General features: G+C 44.5%; 1 protein-coding gene across 3 annotated transcripts in view; it reads left to right on the top strand.

The window, feature by feature from the left end:
* The first annotated feature begins 2,199 nt into the window (after nt 1-2,199).
* The window catches only part of TEAD1 (TEA domain transcription factor 1), a 265,733-nt gene continuing 247,815 nt past the window's right edge, over nt 2,200-20,117 (top strand). The window contains exons 1-2 of one of the 3 annotated variants that reach the window (XM_053560911.1): nt 2,200-2,571; nt 3,159-3,320. The gene's annotated coding sequence lies outside the window, so the exon portion shown is untranslated. Of the gene's footprint in view, nt 2,572-3,158; nt 3,321-8,913; nt 9,003-20,117 lie in introns of those variants that run through there. The other 2 variants (XM_053560915.1, XM_053560914.1) reach the window with 2 other exon arrangements.

Raw genomic sequence — 20,117 nt, 5'->3', positions numbered from 1 at the left:
GATGCAATGCATGGTAGCTGCTGTCATTTTAGCAGGTGGCAGCTTCTATTCCTGCCCCGAAGATGCTGGTGGTGAATAGCACATGGGCCTTAAAGCAATAGGTCCTAGGCATGGTGACGGAGGAGAGTGAAAAATGTGTGAGGAGTTAGAGTGGTGAGAGGACAATGAGAATCCCTCCCATTTCTGGGCAGGTCCTGGGCAGGGCATGTGTAACTGAATGACACCTGGTCCACTTTTTAGGGGCTCAGGTAGGTGGGCATCACAAGTAACACACATATGCTGGTAACTAACAGGTAGAATATCAGTAGTGTGTTTGAAGGAAGGTGCTTCTGTGGTCCTAGGGAGGAAATACCTAATTTAGCGGTCTTCCTGGAGGAAAAAGTTTTAAAGGTGGGTCTCAATGTATGTGCAGAGGTTGTTGAAAATACTGGTCAGGAAGTCATAGCATGTTGTAAAGAGATTTGAATACCAGGCCAAATAACTTTTCTTTAATTCAGTAAGGAACAGGAAGGCATTGTATTGTAAGGTGGCTGTAAGACAGGAACTGGTCTGAAAGATGCCCAGGCATACTGGGCCAACAAATAGTGGTTTGGAAACCCTACTAACTCTCCTCCTGGCATTGCCGTTAAACTTTATCTGGTGCTTTTAGAAGCTGATATTTGGAGAGAGAAATGCCTAGGACATTTTAATGCCAAATTATGTGTTTTCTAACACGTTTCCAAAAACCACTGCCAAAGTGGCTGGGGTTATTGTAAACCTCACTGTATTACCTTATTGCCTATAAACTAGAGATACTTGACCGTGGAGATGACAAAATTGTATAGAACTAAATACAGGCAGACAGAAATGAGTACAGATTTGAACAAGATTGGTAGATTGTAACATTGACAACATCAATATCATTGATTGTGACTATATTTTATAGTTTTGGAAGACATTACCAGTAAGGAAAACCGAGCAAAGTGAATAAAGGATTTCTCTGTATTGTTTTTTACAATGGCAAGCAACATGCATTAGTAAAAGTTATGTTTTGTTGAAAATGTGCTGCCCCATTACACTTTCCTCAGTGGTCCCTATTAAGGGATTCCTGGGGCACAAAATAGGCGCCATTATTTATTGGGAGGGCTCCACTGGAAAAGCTGTCTAAATGCCTAGAAGGAGCAGGGTCCATCGTACAGGAATTGCTTGGCTACTTTTAGCGAAATTTAAAATTATGATTACCCCAGACTTCACAGTCCCAGCAGGTTGACTTTATCCCTCTTTTCTCATTTGTCCACTGGGTCTACTGTATCACTTCTGCGTTGTCAACTCCAGGGTTAAAATTACTCTTTTATTATTGACATGAAGTTTCTTAACAAAGAAAGCGGTGACTTAAAGGTGCTGGATACAGCATAAAGTTTAGGAAGCTCTTAGCGGATCCTTTACTTTTGAAAACCAGAACCAGCAAAGATGAGTGAATTTAGTTCAAGCGACTACGAAGACGACAATCCCAGCAGGGCAGGATTGTCTGAACCCTGTAATTATCCTTCTCTGCTCTGCAACAGCCGGACGGACTTCGACTTGAGCGAGAGCTGTGAAGTTTTATAACAACTGAAAGGGAAGAGGGAAAGAAATGGCAGCCTGGGAATCTGGCCGGGGAAGGCGTCCACTGCGCTGGAATACCACCACCTGAATTTTCAGAAAAGAAACTTCTCTTTCCCACACTTGCAGACCTCCGCGAGTCCCGGAGCGCTCAGTGCGGCCGCCCGGGCTCCCGCTTCCCGGATTAAGGAAACTGAGGCACGGCAGGCGCAGCCCCCTCGCCCAGGGACGGAACCCAGGCTTCCACAGCTCTTCGCGCGGGCGCAGGCACCTCCAAGCCACCCTGCTCACGTCCGCCCCGCCCTGGCTCGGGACAAAGCCCGGAGCCCGCGCCGGGAGAGGAGGAGGGCGGCTCCCTCGCGCGCCGCGCTCCCCGCCGTGGGCGCGAGACTCCGCCCCGCCACCCCTCCGGGGGCAGCCGCTGCCCCAACAGCGAAGCGGCCCAGCCGGGCCCGCCCCGAATCCCCATGACGTCACCAGGGCAGCAGGCCCCGCCCCCGGCCCCGGGCGGCAGGCCGCATGACGTCACCGAGGCCCCACCCCTCCGGAGCGAGTTCGGTCCCGGCGTTCATTTCATTCCTGTCCTCATTCCGAACATTCTTAGCATCGCTCGCGCCGCGCCGCGCCGCCCGAGCCGAGCCGAGCCTCTGCCGCCGCCGCCGCGGCCCCGCCGCCCGCCGCGGGCGCCCACCAAGCACTTTGCAGACTCGCTTCCACCCTGCGGGCCATTCCGCGCGGCGGGGCCCGAGCCCGGGGCGGCGCGTCGGGGGACAGGCCATGCAGTGACGATCCCCCAACCCCCTCCACCTTTGCCCAGAGCGCGGGCAGTAGCCCAGCGCGCCCAGCCGGCCTGGGGCAGGAGAGGTGCTAGGCAGGGGTGGGGTGGCCCGGCCCGGGGACCGGGAGCTGGGCACTGAGCAGAGGGCGGGGGAAGCGGCGCCGAAGTTTGCCTCGGACTCGCCGGGCGCAGCGGCGGATCCCTCGGCCAAGGTAAGTTGGCGCGCGGGGCGGATGCTGGGTGCGGGGGACGCACGGGGCGGCGGGCGGCGGGGGCCGCTCTTTCTCTGTGGGCTGTGCTTTGTGTGAGGCCGACGGGCGGGCGGGCACGCGGAGGGCCGTGGCCGGGCCCCCGCACCGCCTCCCCGCGCCCCCTCCGAGGTGAGCGGCCGGGCGCCGCCGCCGCGCGAGTTGCCGGGACGCCAAGTTGGGCCGCGCGTTGGGAGCCCGCGCGGCAACAGGCGGCCCCCGGCGGTGGCCCTGGAGGCGCCCAGCCGGCCCCGCCGCGCCCCCCGCGCACCCCCTCTCCAGCCGCCTGCACGCGCGCACACGCACACACACCCTCGGGCGCTTTTCACGCGGTTCTCGGTGGAGCCAGAAGTTCGGAGCGAGCGCGGGCGGGGAGAGCCGCCGCCGCCTCCGCCTCCTCGGAGCCCGGAGCCGGCCCGATCCCCCGTGCCCCAGGCCATCCCCCGGCGCCAGAACCCCCAGAAGCCGGCCCGGGGTCTGCGTCGACTTGTGCTGCTGGTGGGAGTTTCGCTTCTTCCCAAAGATGAAAGAGGGAACGGTCGTCTTTGCAGCTTCTCCAGGACTGTTGCTGCCGCCGCCGCCGCCGCCGCCGTTTCATTGCACATTCAAGTGGAAAATTTTCAGGAGTCAGCAGAAACATTGTGTCCAAAAAGGACTGAGTCGCAGTTACCACCAAACCTAGGAGGAGACTCTCTCTGGAAAACTTCCCTTCGGTAGGAAATACTGGGGGATTTGTTTGTTTATTGGAACAGAAACGATCCCCAGAAGGGGAGAAAATCAGGGTACACTTCTAGTCTTTGTTCGTAGCAGCAGCACTTGTTTTCAAAAGTCCAGAAGCCCGCTTTAAAGAAAGTTCAACTTATATGAGTTTCCTTAAAAAAATGTGTTAATATTTTTTTAAAAGCCAAAGCAGCATTTTTAATGAATAAAAAAAGAGGGGCTCACGCTTTATCTTCCTCCCAGAAAATAAAATCCACATCAGAGTTTTCTTTGCTTTTTGTCTTTTTAAAAGATTTATTTAAAGTTGAATGGTGTCACTGTATAAAAATATTTATGAAACAATGAAATACCAGAGTTTCTCAGGAGGCTTGTTAACTTCTTAGAAGCAAGTGGCTTCCTGTGATTTGCAGAAATGAAAATTGACCTCAGCGAGCCTTGGAAACTTAAGAGACAGATGATGTTCCCGGAGCAGGGAATGTAAAAAGGCTGTATTTAAAAACAGTGCCTTGGAAGGAGCTCAGGTCTGTAAAGCCTGTCAGATTTGAAAATATTAATAGTAAAAAAATAAATAAAAATGCTACAGATATTGCGAAGGGACAGAACACTGTCAGTTCATGGCAATCACAAGTTTCTTTCTCTCCACCCTCCTCCACTTGGATTGTTTTGGAAGTTCAGGAGGTCTGATTGCTTGGGGTGTGCTGAGTACCTGCAGGGGTTACTTGCATAGACACCTCCTTCCCTTCAGGGGGAAGTGGTCCACTCCCCAGGGAGCTGGGAGAGGGCCCCTTTCTCTGCAGCATGTAGGGATCATGCCAGTCTCTTACCTGGTGGGGCTTCTCTGCTGGCATACTCTGAGGCAGAGGTTGGGGAACAGGGTGCTTCATCCATCCTTTCACTGTTGGGTTTGTGCCCTTCTGTAAATAGCAGGATCTTTGGGCCTAAGCGCATATGAATGCATATAAGGGCCAGACTTGGATCTAACTTTGTAAGAGTCTTTCCTCTTTAGAAGGAAATAGTAGAACTAATTACAAAGTGATGCAGGAAAGACAAATGTTGTCAACGGTGCGCTTTTGAATTGTTGATTATTTTGGGGGGTAAAGGCTTATTTTTCTAATCTCACTATTTCCATAAATGGTCACAGATATTTTTGTTTAGTATTTCTTTGTATGTGTTATTATGTGCTGAACTCTCAGGTTTCAGCTTTTAAACAGAGTTTACAATTCTTTTATTTATAGTTGGTAGAAGAAAATGAACTGATAAGCTGTATCTATTACCAGTTCTAGCTGATGGTGTAAGTGCCAAGGCAGACCATTTTATTTTAACTTGAGTGGTAAGTAAAAAAATTGGATCTGCATTTTTAGGGGGGAGTATTAGAATTTTTTAAAAACATGTTTCAAACAAAATCAGTGTGACTCTTTGCCTTGACAATACGAGTAAAAAAAATTATAAGAAACAATCTTTGTGTAAATTCCTTCTGTGTGATTCTTTATAAAGTAATGAGCTCCAGGGAACATGCCTGAGAGAGATTATGGAGGGTTTTTTTTTTTCTCCTTTCTTTTCCCAAAACAAAAACTAGGACTCACCACAACATATACTTAATGAAATTTAATTTAAAGAAGGAGGATGTCCTAGCTTAGTTTGAGCCAGACTGAAACGAATTTCTCACTGAGAGGCTCTTCCTTGCATTGTGGTACAATATGCCTAGGCCCCAGCAGCAAGCTAATTACACATAAGGGCTGGTTTGGAAGGGTAGTCTGGGGGGAATCAGCTTCCTCCTCCCCTTCTCATTTCCTCCCCCACCATTTGCTTTGTACAGTAAGAATTACATATTCGTATTCTCACTTTGGAGACTGGCATTTCCTTTTATTAGAAAAAGGACAGATAACTCAGGAGGAAAAATAATGTTCAAGTGTTTTCCTGCTTGAGCTTCAGCAATTTATAAACAATTTTGAGTTCTGTTGGTTCTGACAATACAGAGCAGCAAGTGTGAGGGATTTCTTACAGGAGAAATTTGGGAAGAATATACTTACAGTGTATCAACCATATTTAGATTGTATTTGTCGACACATTTCAGCGGAAAAGTATGTAAAGTGAGCAGTCTAGAGAACATAGATGCCAAATGTTAAATAGACCTTTGAAGATAGGAACTGTGCCAGGAACGGTGTTTTAAGGTCATTTGCTTCTGAAATGGATTGATCTCTTACACATGGTGGTCATACAAGAACCTGCACATCCGTGGGATTACTTGTCTTTCTAATCTCATGGTTATTATTAATAGCGTAATTACACTACCTGCACATGAAAACTGTGGTGTCTTATCAATTAAAAGATTGGTGCAAATAACTGTATGATCTGGTGGATTTAAAAATTGACCATATTCACATACAGACAATATTTTAAACATATATTTTAGGCACTTTTTTTTGTTCCCAATAAAGAGATTGTGAGAGGAAAAATTATTTTATACAGAGGGTGGAAAAATTTATGCAGATTTTAAGAAAGGGAAAAAAACTGTATTACATCTGTAACATTCAAGTCACAGTTTTTGTAATTGTAAAAGGTGCTCAGGGTGACCTGTATTCATCATTTGCTATTGACATATACTGAGTATCACAATTTTGATACAGTTTTTTCCTTTCTTAAAATGTGTATACATTTCTTTGGTACAGCCTGTATATTTCTTTTTTTTTTTTTTTTTTTTGTAGAGACAGAGTCTCACTTTATGGCCCTCGGTAGAGTGCTGTGGCGTCACACGGCTCACAGCAACCTCCAACTCCTGGGCTTAAGCAATTCTCTTGCCTCAGCCTCCCGAGTAGCTGGGACTTCAGGCGCCCGCCACAACGCCCAGCTATTTTTTTGATTGCAGTTCAGCCGGAGCCGGGTTTGAACCCACCACCCTCGGTATATGGGGCCGGCGCCTTACCGACTGAGCCAAATGCGCCGCCCCAGCCTGTATATTTCTGAGTGAAAGTTGTGTTTAGAGGTTGAATCCATTGAGTGATAAAACTTTTAGGGGTTGGAGTAGCACCTGTGGCTCAAGGAGTAGGGTGCCAGCCCCATATACTGGGGGTGGCAGTTTCAAGCCCGGCCCCAGCCAAAACTGCAAACAAACAAACAAACAAAAAAACTTTTAGGGGTGTGTTTTCTCCAAAGACTGAAAAATACAGGCCAAAGCAAGTGTCCCAACTTTCTCTGTAGAACTACAAGAATATCTGAGCCAACCTTTCTGTTAAATGCAGGCATTACAGCTTCTCCTTTGGAGTTCAGTGACTGGAACTGCACAGTGCTTATGTCCTACTTTTGAACTCAGCAGGGAAAGTATAAGGCTTATTCCCCTTTGATAAACTTAGCCTGCACTGCTGGGCTAACTTGGGGACTGACGAATGGCTGGCACAATCTTTTATAACTGTGTGATTACTTTTTCTTAATTTTATCCGTAGAAGGCACAGATGACCTATAAAGATATTTAAATTAGATCCCAAATCGTGTTTGAACATCAGTGAAAAATTTTCGTGTTCACAAAGGTGATAAAATTCAGGCACATCCTAAGCACCTAATTTTTCAGGATTGGGCTTTTTGACAGGTGATTGTCTAATTCAGACCCTGTTGTGTTGCAGTTCTACAGAGAAAGTTGTGGTGACTGTGGACATTCTGGTCCTCCCTTTGGGTAGTTTGTGGCATGCTAGAACATTTGGATCTAAATATTTGGACTGTTTTTCTGTGGGTTTTGTTTTGTTTCAAGCTGTGAACTATTGAATCCTCAGTCTGTAAGATTTACATTATAAGCTTCCTTGACCCTGTTCTGTATTTGAAATTGGAATTAAAATTTGACCATTTATTCAGATACCAGGCTTTGTAAGGGTGCAGAATAAATATGTATTTTTATTTTAGTCAAAGCAAATGGGATGCCCTCGTGGGTGGGTTTTCTAGACAGTGTTTCTTACAGGATGGGTTACTCACTACTCCTAAGTTCTTTTTTTTGTCTATGACTTTTTGCATAGTTGGGAGGATTCTCAAAAAAATACTTTCCATAGTCTGGGAGTCCTGGCTAACTGTGAACCGCCCTGGTCCATCTTCAGCTTGGATAATGGTGTGTGTGTGTGTGTGTGTGTGTGTGTTTGGGGGTGGGTACTATAAGAGGCCGTTTTTTTTTTTTTTCTACTTTCGTGGCAGGCCAAGGGAGGACTGTGTTGCCCGCCCCTCTCCCAACCCCTGTTGTTTCAACTTATTCTGCTGCCGTGCTCTCTGCCCTTTTTCATGATTCCCATTAGTTTTTAAGACTCTGTCTTAGGATTTCATTAGCAGTTTTAATTTGAAGGGACAGGGCCCTGGAAAATGGGTTCAAAAGAAAAGCCAGCTTATTGATGAACAACTTAAGTCTCCGTCATCTTCAGGGGAGCATTCTCCTTGCATCTGACAGGTTTAGATGTACGTGTAAAGTGACTGGAACACAGTTGACTGGGGATATATGACAATGAGGAGTGCTGTTGTTTTTACTGATACATAAACTGAAAAACTGCTGCTAATGGTGGGAAATGTTAATTATGTGAGAACATATTGAACTTACATTCTCTGGCATGAACTTTTTATAAAAAAAGCGTCAACTGTGCTGCCTTTTTTTTTTTTTATAGGCACAGCTTTCTAATTATCATAATTCAGTTCAGCTCCGCTCTTGGATGGTGTTCAAGTGCAATCTCAATTTAACTTGAAAGGAGTTTTTTTTCTTAAACGGAGAATGTTTAAGAAAATTTGAGAAGTTCATCCACAAATATTGTCTGGTTAGGTATGGGTAAATTGGGGGAAATGAAATGGGTGCCTTTCTGTAAGAGTTCATTCCATCTGAATGTTAAGACAGATACTCTTTGCCTTTTTTCACTTTGCATTTTATCCAGACCTGCTGCTTCTTGTGCATTTTTGCATAACCCGATACTGCATGCTGCTGAGTTCTCTTTGAAAACCAGTCTTTTCTCTAATAGATAGTAAACTGTAATACATGAATACTTTATTACTAAGCAAAGACAGGAAAGTCTTTTGAGTAGAAAGAAACAGCACATGATTCATTTGATGAAAATCACTGTTAATCTTTTATATTAACCAGCAAGGTGATTGTCTTTTATATTCACCTTTACAAGGTGATTGTCTTATCAGTTCCTTCTTTCCACCCTGACTTGATGGTATTTTGCCAGGGGAGTCCTCTCTGACAGCGTTTATTCCAGTGGCCAAGATCCTTTGACTTTTCTACGTCCTTTCGTAGCTTTTCAAAGACAAAAAAAGTTAATGAAGCCCAAGTGCCGAATCCTCTGGGACTCAGTTTTAATTGTAAGAGAGAACAACTTAGATAGGTCTTCCGACTTTTGTCCAGGCTTACTCCTGCTGCTGAAATGCAGAGAGCCCGCGGAAACCAAATGACTTCATTTGCTCTGGCACTTAAGAACCGAATTCACTCCCATGGTGGTGCAATAAAAGGAGCCAAGTGTTTTAAATAGCCACTCCCCGAGGCCCGCCCGCCCGAGTGTTTTGAGAAAAGCGCATTGTCTGGTTGCAGCTCTAGCTGGGAGCCTGCCTGACTTGCCCTCTCCCACCAGGCAGCTCCGGTTCTGAAGTTGACATCTGGTTTTCTCTCTGTTCACCTGATCTCTCCCATCCATGCAGCGTGCTCACTTTGCATTCTGCAGGTAACACAGATTTGTGACATTAAATGTGTGTGTGTTTCAGACCCCTACTGGGACAGGGGAGGCGCAAAGCTAATGGCACAAAATACAATGTAAACACAGTGGCTGCCCTACGTGCCGCCGCTGCTGGGTTTCTGTCCCATCGTGCTTTCTGGGTAGGCGTGTCTATTGTTGTGGCAGCAACAGGCGGCAGAAGTTGGGGCACCATATGGCGGATGTGGGCCTCAGATAAGCTGACTGGTAATTTAGCTTATCAATAGCATTTTGATATGCTTCATTTTCAGATCACCCATCGCTCTGTGGCTGGGGGTGTCTTCAGGGCTAACTGATTCTGAAACCATTGTGAGCCGATGCTTCCTTTGGTGGAATCTTTTTTCAATCCTTTCTCCCTGGCTGCCTTTTCATCTCAAAGCCTTTCGGAGACAATGGTGGTGAGAGTTAGAAAGAGCCCCATCAGCTGAAGGAGCTGTCAGCCCCCATCTTGAAATCTGGGGCAGTTGGAAGACTCTCAAGTATTGTCATTGAGAGAAAAATAGAACACATATACTTAATAGCATTAATGGCATTTCAAATTGGGAGAGCCAAGAAATTCTTTTATTTCAAAGCTTGCTTTTGTTTTAAATGTCGAAGAGGTAAGGTTGATATTGTTTTTTCTTCTTTTGATGAAAATATTCTAGTTTTGTTAGGCAGCTGAATACTTTCCTAATTTCCTTTCACCTTTAAATTTTACCTGAAGCATAAGATGCAAAAACGATTAACTTCTGCATAACTTGAAATCAGGGAATGTGCCATCTGTGATTTGGAGGTGGCTTCCTTTATGTATGGGGATTGTTGAAGTGGGGAAGGCCTCTAGAATATCATTCAGGTGTCCAGTGGAGCCAAAGCAAAACTAAATCAATCCTCTTACACTGATGCATCAAGAGGGCTTGAGCATGCACACAATAGGTGGCTCAGTGGGAGTTGGGTGGTGTGCATGACCCATGAAATCTCCTTCAGGATATACTTGTGTTCTTGATATGTGTCAGGCACTGAGGAAGCTAGGACAAGACTGTCCCTCTTCCAGCGCCCCTGGCCTGTGGATTCTCACTCACCTTTCCAGGCCCCTCACCTTTTAACTTTTGGGTCTGTAATTCAGGAAACATGGATTCATTTACATGGCTAATTCAGGATGGATCTGACTGACACACAAGTCAGCTTCTTTTTTTGGAGACCTTGGTAGAGTGGCATGGTGTCACAGCTCACAGCAACCTCAAACTCCTGGGCTTAAGCGATTGTCATGCCTTAGCCTCCCAAGTAGATGAGGCTATAGGCTCCTGCCACAGCGCCCGGCTATTGTTAGAGATGAGGTCTCGCTCTTGCTCAGGCTGGTCTTGAACCTGTGAGCTCCGGCAATTCACCTACCTTGGCCTCCCAAGTGCTGGGATTACACCAGCAAGTGTTACACCTCCCAGGTGCTGGGACTCACTGTGCCCTGCCCCTACTCCAGCCCCAGAGAGCCTGTCTTAGGTATCAGTGGTTCCCACCTTCACATTGGCATCGTATCCTCTGTAGAGCTTTTACGGCCTGGGTACTAGCTCTGGGGAGACTTGGACTGGGGGACAGTTGGACTAGGGGCAGTGTTACAGTGTTTCTAAAAGGATACTATTTCTAGTATCTGCTCTTGGCCGGGAACCATTGCTCTAGATATTCTAATTTTTATCCTCAGATAGAACCAGATTAAATTTGGTCACCTCTTCTAATTCCTAATGTGATTGATTTTTCTACCTTCTATTTGTGAGGCAGGGAACTCAGGAACATAGACTGAATCTTTATGGAATTCACTAAGATTTTCTTGGTTTTAAAAGTAAGCCTGCCCCAAATAAGGTCTCACCTTTCCATGCAGGGGAAGCAGTAAAATGAACCAGAACCACCTTCTCTGTGCTGAACGTTCATCTGTTACTCACCCCTGGGGAGCTTACCAGTTGTTTCCAGATGTGATTGTGGAGGTGTGCGTCAGGCCTTTTGGTGAGGGGTTAGAAGACTGAGTTCTGTTCTTGCTGCTTGCAGAGGTTTTGCTTTATGAGTAGTGGGAATGTTCTTGGAGTTCCTCACTTGGTATCCCTTGACATTGGAGAATGAGGGGGTAGGAAGGGTGATCCTGATGGCGTTCCAGAGATGGACCTGTAAATAAACCACCATACTTTTCATTCTTTCCTGTCTTTTTTTCCTCCCAGCACCTTGGGCACTTTGAAATCCAGATGCTCCTGGTTTTCATAGAGCTGCTACTTGCTACTGAGCATTTAAACATTTACAGGTGCTACTGTGTGCCAGGGAGCTGGATATTAGGAAAAGGTGGCCAGTGAATGGCGATCAGTAAAATTCCCCTACCCTAAGAAGTTTACGGTTTAGGAAGGGAAACAGACATGTAAAGAAGTAATCACAATCCAGTGAGAAGGCTGTGTATATCCTATTTCATGAATTCTAAGGTGCACATTTTTTTACATACTTGCACATTTTTGAAATTGGGACATGTTTGACAATCATGGCAGGCTAGGTGGTGGTCATGACCTTCGATGTTGCATATATTCATCAAAGTCTGTAGAGTTGTGATTTTCAATTGGTGTGCTGGGAAAATTTTTAAAGATCATTAATTATTTTCCAAAGAGGCTCAAAGCGCAGTAAATACATTCTTTTTTTTTTTTTTTTTTTTTAAAAAACTCTTTTTTGGATCAATGTAATTTAAGTGTGCCATGGAAGCTTAACTATAGGTTCAAGTGTGCCATGAGATAAAAAAGGTTGAAAAGCCCTGCTGTGGGGTGAAGGCGCTGGAAAGGAGGCCCCTTCTCCCCCCCAGCATGAATGTTCCTAAGAATGCCCTTGTCACAGAGAGTGGTAGTGCAGGGCAGTGGTTCTCGACCTTTCTAATGGTGCGATGTATTTTCATAGTTACAAAGGGGTCTCAACCCACAGGTTGAGAACTGCTGGTGTGTGGACTTGCATGGATGCTGATCACTCTGAGAAGTTGTTTTAGGTATATCTTACCCAAGTTATTTAGCTCATATATTCCTTTTTATACATGCACAAGATTGATACAGGATAAACATTTCAGTATGTATAAAATATCATTTCTAAGTGATGAGGAAGAATTCTGGCATCGTTTATTTGGCAGTAGTTTTTTTTTTTTTTTTTTAAATGTGTTGCATCTTACCGTCAGTGATGTCTTCGAGTTGGTGAAATGTTGAAACAGCACGTTTGCATCTCTAGCCAAAAGGGAGAGATCTGGGAGATTATACATTATTGACAGTGGTTGCTTTGAGAGAGTGGGATTTTTTTACATGTTTGTATTTTTTAGGAGTGTAGACTTCCTTGTGTAATACTGGAATGAGGGAGAAAATTCAGTGGTATCCAAAGAGCCTCATTGTCAGGTGTTTGGGACTGAAAAAAGCTTCGTAGGGGAAAAGATGTTGGAGTTGGGCCTTGAAGGAGCTGCAAGGTTTTTGCCAGATGTGTCATTTGGGGCTAGAGTGGGGCTTGGCTGTTAGAAAACAAACTGAAATATCCTCCTGTGTAATGAACTCCACCAACCCTTGCATATCGATAGAGACGGTTTATTGCCAATAACGGGCTAGTACGGATTTCAGCAATGAATTGAAGGGGAACAAAAAGGAAGGAAGGAACGGATCGATATGAAGAGTAGTCTGTTTCTGAGTTTAGTTTGGAAAAATGAGGCAGAATAATGTGGGTTTAAAAGCAGAGATTTGGAGTTGGACACACCTTGGCTCAGCTTGGCTCCACTCAGTGCTAGTGTGGCCTTGAACAGATTACTTCCTCTCTACAAGCCTCGTTCCAGCTCCATAAATTTTGATAGAGTACTTAGCATGTACCAGATATGCATAGTATAGTAAGTGCTCAGTCAATAGCAACTTTAGATGGTATCTGTGTATAGCAGATCTTTAAGGATTTTCTGCCAAGTCAGCTGGACAGAGAATCGTGAGGAACACTCAGGCTGAGGCATTTACTTAGAAGAATCAGACTTCTGAGCAATGGAGACAATGGGCAGCCTTGTCTGGTTCCAGATCTAAGTGGAAATGATTCCAATTTAACTCCATTTAATATGATATTGGCTGTGGGTTTGCTGTAGATGGCCTCTATCAGTTTAAGAAATGTCCCTTCTATACCAATTTTCTTAAGTGTTCTGATCATGAATTGATGTTGGATGTTATCAAAAGCTTTTTCTGCATCGATTGAGAGAATCATATGGTCTTTGTTTTTTAATTTGTTTATGTGCTGAATTACATTTATAGATTTACGTATATTGAACCAGCCTTGAGACCCTGGGATAAAACCGACTTGGTCATGATGTATGATTTGTTTGATATGTTGCTGGATTGGTATATGTACACCATGGAATATTATGCAGCCTTAAAGAAAGATGGAGACTTTACCTCTTTCATGTTTACATGGATGGAGCTGGAACATATTCTTCTTAGTAAAGTGTCTCAAGAATGGAAGAAAAAGTACCCAATGTACTCACCCTTGTTATGAAACTAATGTAGGACCTTCACATGAAAGCTATAACCCAGTTACAACCTAAGAATAGGGAGAAAGAGGAAAGGGAGGGGAGGGAGGGGGAAGGAGGGGGATTAATGGGATTACACGTGCGGTGCATCTTACAAAGGTATATGTGAATCCTAGTAAATGTGGAATGTAAAAGTCTTAGCAAAATAACTAAGAAAATGCTACAAAAGCTATGTTAACTAATGTGATGAAAATGTGTCAGACGATCTATGAACCAAGTGTATGGTGCCCCACGATCATACTAATGTACACAGCTATGGTTTAATAAAAATAAATAAATTAAAAAAAAATCAGACTTCTGGTCTCAGGCAAAAGGATTGAAATCCAGGAGAGGCCGAGGCAATCTCATGAAGCGCTTGACCATTAACTGATTTGAAACCCACTTCCCTTATTCATGAAGTGGAGAAAATGCATCAGTAAATATTTGCGGTCATTTCTTGTCAAATGGTAGTACAAATTAAAAGGAAATAGTTCAAAATGTGCGTAGCATGGTGCAACCTCATCTGTCCCAAAGAAAAACCTTTTCCTTAGGTTGTTGCTTGAAAGCCACACTCTTAACATTGGGGTTGGGTTCAACATTTCTTCTAAGGTGGTTGTGGGTAACTCATCTTTTCATAGTGAAATTGATGCTTAGAGTCTTCGGCCTGCTGGCAAAACCATTGAGTAAATTATTCCCCACTGGGGTGCTGAGGGCACAGAGTTTCAGGTGGCAGGCAGGTGGGGTAACTTTGCTGTCCCTGTTGGGCTCCTTAGCTTCTTTGTGCCCTCGGTTTTGTCACCTGGAAAATGGGGGTGATGTTAACTACTTGGAGTACCAAGTGCTGGAGCAGGAGGCCAGAGCTGCAGGTGCGACCGCTTTTCAAACCTGGGCCATCCTGTTCCTTCAGGTACTCCGAGCTCCAGAATTAAATCTTTACTGTTCTCATAGGACTCCCTTTCTCTGGATCTTAAGTGTATTCAGATAAATGGTAGCTCCTCTCTTTGCATACTTAAGAGGATGTTTGTTAACCCAAGTTCAGTGTTTTAACTCTAGGTACTTCTTGGGTGGAGGAGCTGAATCCTTTCTGGAAGTTGGTGGGTAGAAACTTTTGTTTTCAAAACCAGCTGCCCTAAACCAGTCCTGCGCTGCTCAGATTCCCAGCTGTACTCGAGGGTGTGTCAGTCCCTGTGTTTTTAGATTGGGGTCACTCCCGGCGACTGGTCTGAGCAGTTAAGATTGCTTTGTGTAAGCCTAGGCCAGGGACCACCTGCATTTTATTGACATCTTTTCCTGTTGTCTGTCAAGCACTATGAACAGAACAGCATGTTAGTTAGTCTGGTTTCTCAGTTCTAAATTAAAAAATTATAAGATGTTGTGGAGCTTAGTCTGATTGGGAAGAGAAGCTTTTAGAAGCAGACAAACAGTTAACAAGGAAGATAGATTTAAAAACTCTGATTCACAACCATGTGATCCTCCTAAAATCACTTGAATTACATACTTTAAAAGGGTGAATTTTATGGCATGTGAAGTATATATCATTAAAAAAAACAAACAAACCTGTGGCTCAGTGAGTGGAGTGCTGGCCCCATATACCTAGGGTGGCGAGTTCAAACCCAGCCCCAGCCAAACTGCAACAACAACAAAAAACAAACCCAAATCTGGCTGTCACACTGAACAGCGTTTTGCTGTGTCCACCATGGTATTCCCAGCACTCTGTCTGTACATGTGTATATATATATATATTTTTTTTTTGGTAGTCCAGTGATTAAGACTGATTCAGACCTACTGAGAAGAGTTTATGTTTGAACTAGTTTATTGATTTTAGTGAGGAGCCAGGAAAACACATATAGTTCTTTTTAAAGATGTCCATTAGACGTATAAAATGAAAGACTACTTTACTTTAGAAAGCATGAGTTTCCGTAGTGTGCAGTGACTTGCTGCCTAATGAGAAATGCTTACCCTGTTACCTATTTTTGTGGCTTATCCTTTAATCCAAGAACTACATCATAAAGGTCTGCGATAATGAAGAAGAGACGCCTGGAAGGCATGTGCGGCCACAAATCAAGCCTTGAATCTGATTAGTCAATTGACTTAAGATGGCAGAAAAAAATGAACCCAGAGTCAGTTTAATTGATACACCTTGAGCTTTAGGTTTTGCTCTACACAGTTTTTTCTTAATTTTAACTTAGTCTTTTTTGTTCCTGTGTCTTGCCACCAGATCCTGACTGCCTTCCTCACAATGTCTGTTGGTGGCAGTTTTATCCATTTGTATTTTCTGAAGGGTTGTCCTTTATTGTTTCTCGTGGCTATGTATCTGTCTGGTATAGTCCTGGTTTATACTTCTTGTTTTTTTTAAATTATTTTTATTTATTTTTTTAGAGACAGAGTCTCATTTTGTCGCCCTCAGTACAGTGCTGTGGCATCACAGCTCACAGCAACCTCCAGCTCTTGGGCTTGATTCTCTTGCCTCAGCCTCCGCAGTAGCTGGGACTACAGGCGCCCTTCTCAACACCCGGCTATTTTTTTGTTGCCGTTTGGCCGGGGCCAGGTTCGATCCTGCCACCCTCGGTATATGGGGCCAGCGCCCTACTTGCTGAGCCACAGGTGTCACCCACTGGTTTATACTTGTTGTTTTGGCATAATCCTTAATAGCATCTTCTTTTACTCTCAAAATGTCCCAGTTTGGGTAATAAATTATATAACCAACCTGCTAATAGGAAACTGTTGAGCAGACTCCTGTTAAGCAGAATAGAGAGAAAATCCTAGGCAGGAAGCCTAAGCTTGTGGCAGTATTATTCTTGAAGGATTGTCCCAGGCTGTTTCTGAGACCAGAACCTCAATGAGGGGAATTTCAGAAAAATACCTTTGTCTACAAACTTGTATTATTTCAACCAAATTATTTCAAACCTTGTGAAGTTCTGTGGATCAATTCATAAGTATTTTTTTTAAAAGATTTCTCATCATTCATAAGAATGATTCAGCACTGGTTCATTTCCTTTTAGACCAACAAAGTTTAATTTAGAAACAAGTTTTTCCTAGTGGGATTCTAAAAGGTTTGTGCTGTATGGAATTTGGAGATTTCAGATTATATTTTAGATTACAGGGGTCCTCAAACTGTGGCCCCGCAGGCCACATGAGGCGTTATGATTGTATTTGTTCCCGTTTTGTTTTTTTACTTCAAAATAAGATATGTGCAGTGCGCATAGGAATTTGTTCATAGTTTTTTTTTTAAACTATAGTCTGGTCCTCCAACAGTCTGAGGGACAGGGAACTGGCCCCCTGTTTAGAAAGTTTGAGGACCCCTGTGAACCTGCTTTCTTGGCATTCTTTAGGTTCCAAACTCACCTTTGTTATTGGGGCAGACTATTTAATGATGTCCTATGATGCACCTAAATACATAAGGCAGGGAAAATTGGGTGGAAATGTAGACATTTTAAAAGAAATTATAGTACTTTACCTAAAACCAGAAGTCATTGTTACAACCTGTTTAGTTCCCCATGGTTCTTTTGATACCACTATGTAGTTATTTTATTATGTGCCTTACGCAGTGACTTTGGGCAGGAGAGAGGTGTTTGGTCTAATATAGTATCTTTCAGTTCTAGCTAAAACAGAGGCCTCTAGACTTTGTCATTGAAAGCTCAGTAAGGGGGCGGCGCCTGTGGCTCAGTGAGTAGGGCGCCGGCCCCATATGCCGAGGGTGGCTGGGTTCAAACCCAGCCCCGGCCAAACTGCAACAACAACAACAAAAAAAAGCCGGGCGTTGTGGCGGGCGCCTGTAGTCCCAGCTGCTCGGGAGGCTGAGGCAGGAGAATCGCGTAAGCCCAAGAGTTAGAGGTTGCTGTGAGCTGTGTGACGCCACGGCACTCTACCTGAGGGCGGTACAGTGAGACTCTGTCTCTACAAAAAAAAAAAAAAAGAAAGCTCAGTAAGGGAACTATTTCCTTGTGGAGGTGATTCACTAGAAGAGGGATTTTGAGCAGTGTTTTTCAACTTTTTTTTGTTTCATGGCACACTTGAACTTATAGTTAAGCTTCCACAGCACACTTAAATTATGTTGATCAAAAAAAAAAGTAAAAAGAATATACTTACTGTGCTTTGAATTTCTTAAGAAAATAATTAATCATCTTTAAAAATTTTGCATCACATCTGCCGGACGTGGTGGCTCACGCCTGCAGACGCTGTGCGAGGCCGAGGCGGGTGGATTGCCTGAGCTCAGAGGTTCGTGACCAGTATGAGCAGCAGTGAGCCAGAGTAGACCCCGTCTCTACTAACATCAAAACCAGCCAGACGTTGTGGTGGGCATCTGTAATTCCAGCTACTGGGGAGGCAATGGGACAGAGCATCGCCAGAGGAAGAACATTTAAAAAAAGAAGAAAGAAAATGAACAACAACAAAAAAAAAGAGTACTTCAAACAAAGAAGAATGAACAAGCAAGCTGAAATTAAAAAAAAAAAAAAAAAATTAAAAAAAAAAAAGCCTGTGGCTCAAGGAGTAGGGCGCCGGTCCCATATGCCGGAGGTGGCGGGTTCAAACCCAGCCCTGGCCAAAAAAAAAAAAAAAAAAAAATTTTGCATCCCGGCTAAGATCCTCTAATGGCACACTGGTGTGCTACGGCATGCTCATTGAAAATCCCTGGTTGTGGGAGTCCTCATGTGCTAGGATCTTGGTTCCTTCACTTACAACTGGCATGGACGGCAGGCTTTGTAGAGAAGCCTTTGTCTGCTGTTGGCTTTCTCTGCTACTTTGGGTAAATCACTTGAAAATCTTTGGTTTCCCTTTCGGGGAACGTTATGCTGGAGGCCCTCTGCCCCTCTAGCCTGTTTTTGTGCTAAAGCCTTAGAGAGATAAAATGTAGGAGCCTGGGAGCCTTCAGGTGGACAAGTCCTGGAGAACCGCTTTGTTATCTGAGCTATCCCACCCTAACCCTTGGGCTCTTCTCTCAGAGCCAGGTTTTGTGAAGGAGCAGTGCAACTGAGTTCACTGTATAACCCTTCTTTTAATTCCACAAATTCCTGGGCCTCTGTGGGAGAGTTTGGATAGGAAGGGAAGTCGGAGAGGCCAGGTGATGTCTTAAGCCCATTCTTCAGCATCAATTGAAACTTAAGAGCTCTGTTTGTAGTTGAGGAAGGTGAAGCTCAGAGAGGTTTAGTAATCTGCGTAAGGTCACACAGCCAAAATTTGAAATCAGTTTCTAGATTTTTGTGACTACTGCTGTCAGGTGAACAAAAGACTACATATTAAGTCACCTGTTGGGTCTTACCGTGTCTTTTGAATGGAGTTCAGGTAGTTGGTGACATTGAAACAAAGGTAGGCTTCTCCTCATTCAGTGTATTTGCCCAGAAAAGAGGGGACACGACACTTTGTTTTCTTGGTGGCCCTTTTTACTCTGTCTTCAATACAAATGTGGCTAAGGTCTTAAAAAGTTCAGTGTGACCAAGTTGAACCTTTCAGAGGGGATTTGTCTTACCCCCATCATTGGTCTTGTTGGAAAATTACAAAGTTCACCTCTCCTTTGAGGTTTTCGCTCTCCAAAACTGTAGGAATTAGGGTCCCTCATGCCCTGACTGGTTATAGCAATCTTTGAGACTGCTGGTGTGGGGGGGGTGTCATTTGCTCCATAGGTGGGTGGGTGGGTGGGGGCTGATGTGATTTGGAGGCTTGGAGCCAGACCTGCCAGTTTATCTGGTTTTGCTTTGGAATGTGCTTTGTTGGCAGTCAGTCAGAATAAGTTAGGCCCCCACCACAACCACCCTGAAGGCCTGGATATGGAAATGGCTTCATGACTGTTTAGGCAGGTGACCTTGACTTCATTCCTTGATAATGGGAGTGCTTGGGAACCTGCAAGATGGAGTGAGTTTCTTACCCAAGTGTCCTGCTAAAAATTTTCCTTGGCTTGTGACATGTGATGGGTAGGAGAGAGTTAACTTCCTAATGGCCTCTGAAGAAGAAATTGGGGCTTTGTGATGGGGCTGCTAATGGGGTTGGTATCGGTCTTTGACATGGAGGGAGAGTGGGCTGGTTGAGACTCTCTTCTTCCTACCCACCTAATTTTGGTGACCTGAGCCAAAATGTGTTGTGGTCTTGATTGCCAGTTTCTGGGGCTTGTGCTTCTTCCTAGTACGCAGCTGCCCCCATCTTAATCTTCATACATTTTTAAAATTCCATGCAGGTCTTTCTGCTGTTGGCTGTTGTGGTGTTGCTCTCTCTACCTGTACACTTGATGGATTTAGCAGAATAGCCTAAAAGCACAGCTTAGAGGTCAGGTCCTGGTTTCAGGCCCAGTTCTGCTTATTGGCTGTGTGGTCTTGAGTAAGTTACTGTATTTATTTTCTCAAAGCCTCTGTTTTCTCATCTACACAATGGAGAAAATAACAGTACTTCTGTGGGTGTGAGCTTAAATTAATACAGTGCATGGCCCACAGTGAGCCTCTGTATGGTCGCCCGGCCCATTTGGAGGTCTTCTGCCTTCACCCTCCAGTTCTCAGGCCTGAGGGCTTCCTCCCAACTGAAGTGGACGAGTCGGACAGGAGCTCATTTATTTACTTTTTCATCTTCCTCCTCTGGGTTTGGTTTCAAGCTTT

Source organism: Nycticebus coucang, chromosome 14 (assembly GCF_027406575.1).
Source record: "Nycticebus coucang isolate mNycCou1 chromosome 14, mNycCou1.pri, whole genome shotgun sequence".
NCBI lineage: Eukaryota > Metazoa > Chordata > Mammalia > Primates > Lorisidae > Nycticebus > Nycticebus coucang.
Note: the sequence above shows the minus strand (reverse complement) of the source record. Positions and strands in the feature narration are given on the sequence as shown.